The following is a 5,046-nucleotide window of genomic DNA, read 5'->3' as shown; positions in this document are numbered from 1 at the left end:
TGTAACTTTTTGGAAGGAGACCTAGTCTTTTTGTACGATCAAGCATAAATTAGGTGCTGGAAAATTCGTACCCATGTGGCATGGTCCTTATGTTGTTAAGCGAAATATGGCAAAAGGGGCCTATGAATTGGTAGACTTTGACGGGGTCTCTTTAGGTAAGCCCAGAAATAGTCTTTACCTGAAGAGATATTATGCTTAAATCTGGGTGTGGAAATCTTTAGTTAGGTTAGTTTTCTTTCTAGCTGGTGTGTTTTAGATTAAAAAGTGTGCTTAGTTTAGAGAGTGTTTTTGTCATTATTCCTGCTTATCTTGATTTTACTCTTGATATTGCAGATGTCGACGTCTCTCCAAACATACATTGGTTTTGCTGATGGTGCTTGTCGTAATACACGAAACATTGCTTCCGCATCTTGGGTTATCTATTCGCCCTCGGATGAGTTGGTATCTATGCATGGGGTAAGCCTCGGTCAAACAACAAACAACATTGCAGAGTATAGTGCAGTGATTGAGTTATTATCTGAATCCATCTCATTTTGGATTCGGAGTTTGATTGTGAGGTTAGATTCTGAACTCGTTGTGTTACAGCTTAATAGAGTATATGCCATTAGAAATCCAGTGTTATTGAGATTATTTTTAGGAGTTCGTCTCTTGGAACGTGAATTTGACTATATTGAATATCAACATATTCCAAGATATTTAAATACATTAGCAGATGCAATTGCTTCTCGAATGTTAAGTAGACATTTGCATTAATCAAACAAGTAAATTTAAAAACATTCCATAACATGTTTTACAAGATAATCGATAATAGTGATATAGCATAACATAGAAGTGTGTCAAATATACATCGTCTTCGATCATAGGTTGAAAAACACCTTATGATCGGCAAAAATGATAGTACAAAAATAAAAAATGTCATATGAGTCTACAACAGGCGATCATCCTATCACTGATGATGATCACAATAAGAAACCACTGTACGGGCCACCCTACAAAGGAACCTTCTGAAAGGTCCTGGGACCCCACTCACATAGCGCTGTAGCTTAAGAGGAATGTCATCTATGCTGGTCTCTGGAATGTCTGCTGTCAAACGCTCTAGATGGTTTTCCAATTCGGCCAGGGTCTCTGTAAATTTGTCCCATGGGGATGGTGCTGTTGCATTGGTTGTTTCCTCTCATAGGGCCGGAGAGTGGCTGGTCGCCGTGGACCTACATCTGCATTTGAAACTTTTTACTATCAATTTTGGGACGATTTAAAAACAAAAAAAAAAATTAAATTAGAAAATGTTGAAAATGATTTTACCTGAGTCATCCCATTGCTCTCCTGGTGGAAGAGCCATGTCTGGGTCACCACGATAATCCATCCTAGCATAAGGAAAATCCTGAATAGCAAAAACTTGGTTCTCTAACCAATGAAAATACTCAGGAGGAAATCGAACAACTTCTGAACCCTCCTCAGGATGACGGGCCATAACTGTAACCCAACGCATCAGTTTGGGCTCTCGGGGAAGTCCAACTCCAATGGAAAGATGCTGTGGGACTAGCATTGGGACGCTCTATAGAGCAAAGCTCACAACTAAAGCATCGTATCCAAAGTTCTTCAATTTTCTGTTCTTTGCTCTTGTTAGTTGGCCTTTTACATTAGCCAACACAGCCTCACACTAGTTGAAGATGGTGCCTCAAAAGCAGTCTACTGCCACCCGCATTTGGGATCCAATGGCCACATGTAGTGCTGCACTTCTGCAGAGCCTGGTAACAGTAAATTCAATCACTTTGAGTTCAAGATGGGAGATGTTTTTGATATCAATCCCTTTGTCTCTGCTTTGGTCGTTACAAAACTCTAGCCGGAGGCTATCGACGGACTGACCACCTGGCCTAGTCTCGAATAGAGTCAAATGTTCACCTCTCTTAGGCAAACCAGTCAAAAAGTAAATGTCTTCCGGCTCCATTTCGAGCTGGTGGCCACCAATAAAGAAACACTGGTCCTATACATTTCACTTGTCTACCAGCCACTGCAAAAAGTCCACCTAGGCCCTCATGCGAGGTATGGCCTAGAATTTGAATAAAACGCATGCCTTCAATGCATCAATCGAAGGTTGATGATTAATCGCGGCGAGGTCCACATCCTCATGCTCCCATTCCCGCCAGCCAAGCATGATGTATACCCTACATTCAATAAAAAGGCGGATTAAAATATTATAAATCAAAATTTTTGGGCGGAATTTGAAAAATTTAAGTTTGAAAACCTTTATTGCGGGGACCGCACCCTCTATGTTAGAGACAGTGTGTAGGTCCACACTCTGCCTTAATAGCAAGTGCGGGCCCTTGACTTTTTTCCTTTTACGAAAAAGTCAGGGTCCTCAAGTTTCCTATACTGCGCCGCGGACCCCCGCGTGCGGGTTTTTGACCTAAATATTTCCTAAAAATGAAAATAAAACCCTAAAAACAAATTTCAAATGGATGAAATGCAAGAGTAAGATGATGTGGATTACCTGGAGGTGACAGTATTCGATTAAAACGAACGGATTTTCCGCAATCTTCACAGGAAGTTTCTTACCAAAAGCTTTCTTTTCTCACTCTGAAGTCAAACGGTAAAAATGAATTTACAAAAGCCCTTTTTATAAGCTTTTTTGAATAAATGAATTTTGAATTTGTTTATTTTTCACTTTAAAGAGGTAACTTTTGAAGCATTTTTATTTATTTTAAACAGGTATGTATAATGTTTGAGTTTTTGTGCAGGATAATGAATTTTTCAGGCAAAATTGGTCATTTTTGACGAAAAAAAAAAACATTAGAGTCACCTTTAAGCTCTTTTCTGACTCCTAAAATATGAAAAGATTGCCGAGTTTTTCTTTTTAAGCTTGTTAAAACGGAATTAAAAAGACGGTCCACTTACAACCCTTTTCTGACCGTAAAAACATGAAAATTTTGTCGGATTTTTGTCGTTTCAAATTCGATATTGGTTATAAAACGACGTGTCATTGGTCGCTTTTTTACTTTTTCGGATCAGAGACACTAATTATGAAAAGTAATCCTTGGTCGTAATGATCAAGCGGTTCTCCCAAGTATTATTTTATACTTTTTCGGGCTTGGGAGACACAAATTTACAAAAAAGGACATCCATGGAGTTTTCTTAAGTTTTTTCAGACTCCCTAAAATTGAAAAATGCCGAGTTTCTCCTATACTGGACTTGTTAAAACTTAATAGTAAAGGACCTGTTCAATTACAAACAGGAACGGACCACTCCTTCTTAGGGTTCGAATTTAAACTAAGTTGGACTCATCCGAAGGATGAGCTTATAATCAAGCAAATGTTATCCTCCTCAAGCTTGTCAAGAATAAAGAGGTACTTGCCAGAAATGGTGGGGGAAAAGAGAGAAAAATGAACCTGTCTGTCATACTTTGTGTCTCAGAAAAACATTTAACCACTCTTGAACACGACACTTTTTTCACTTGGGTTGGGAAATCCTTTTCCTAACAGTTAATCAAACCATATTGAAAGTCTTCAGCCGGTTTTTGGGTATTAGCTTTGGGTCAATTGTCACCAAACCATCTGCTGTGTTGTTATGTGTTCAAGAGGTCAGTGCAAATAAACCATTCATCTGCAAAATATCTGTCATCTATTTTGACCATCCCTGAGTCAGTCCTTGCAACTATATTTCTTCAAACTTGATCTATGATTTCGTGTTGTGGGCTTGCCTACGACGGATCACTTTCTATCGACTTCAGCTCATTATCTAGAAAGATGATCTAGAGATCGTCAGTACCTTGGGATCTGAATGCCTCAATGGCAGGCTTCTCGCCTTCGACGATAGGTTGCATCATTGACATTCGATCAAAGGATTCTGTGACATGTTCGACATCAACACATCTATTCACATTTCATGGATTGTACTGAGTACTTTGAGAGCCATTGACATTACTGGTGGTTTCTCTCACACTTGTTAATAGTTTACATCATTGACTGGTAATCAAGTGGTTTCTACCATGTTCGACTTCGACACATTCATTCACATGGATAGAATCGTACTATTTCGGGAAGTAGAAATCAAGACCCTAGATCTAGTTTCCACCATCCAGGCTGCGAGGAATTTTGTATTCATTATACAGTGGACTATTCATAAACAGATGGATGCGTCCATACTGTGTCTACATGTGTCTATACTTGTGATGTATTGCAAGATCATTCCTATATTAGAGCAGTTTAGTTAGTTTTCTAGTCAGTTTTGATTTGAGTATGGGAATGCCTACCTCAGCGATGATATGATCTCATATATATATTTTGTATTGAATGTTTTTACAGGTTCCAACCGGGCTCTCCACAAGATGATCCTCGAAATGATAAAGTACTTCACTCTTCTTAGATGATAAATGAAATCCTCATCTACTACAGACTTCGCACTTTAGGGGGCAATATGTTACACAAAATATTGTCACCATGACTTTCTGCAGTCAGTGTGAGTTTATCACCACCCATACTGTCCTCCTTTGCAAGTCTCAAACCTCAGCTCTTCATGTCAAACTTTAAAAATGAGAGAAAGTTCTTGAAAATCAATAAAACTCTGGTTATGCACTTTCTCTTACCATTACCTGCGGTCCCGCACCCCTTGGTCATGTTACCTGTGGACCTGCCAGCTCTGTCTCTAAAGGAGTGGGTGCGGACCCCTTTAAAATTAAAAAAGGCACAAGTTTATTCTTAAAAACTCACTTTGGGTTAATTTTGGATGCTTCTAGAAGGAATCTTGACGTGGTTGGTTCACTCCTAGCTGGTTCATGCATCCCATAACTAAAGGAGCTAACCCCTTGATGAGAGGAGCTTATCCCTTTGAAGGAGGGCTTTATCCCTTTGAAGGTGGACCTAGTAACTTCCCTCCTCTGCACTATAAATTGAGGCATTGGGCTAGTTGCTGGAGAGGTAACAAGCTGAACATTTTTTAGGGTAAATGTTGTTGGAATTGAGACTTCCTAGTTAAGCTTGAGAGGAGAGATTACATACCTTTTGGCTTCATTGGGAAGAGAGTGAAACTTGTCAAAGTAGAGGAGATTCT

The sequence above is a fragment of the Pinus tabuliformis genome, chromosome 9 (genome assembly GCF_031772625.1).
Source record: "Pinus tabuliformis cultivar Carrire ecotype Pingquan chromosome 9, CPIR1, whole genome shotgun sequence".
Classification (NCBI taxonomy): Eukaryota; Viridiplantae; Streptophyta; class Pinopsida; order Pinales; family Pinaceae; genus Pinus; species Pinus tabuliformis.
This window is presented reverse-complemented; position numbering follows the sequence as displayed.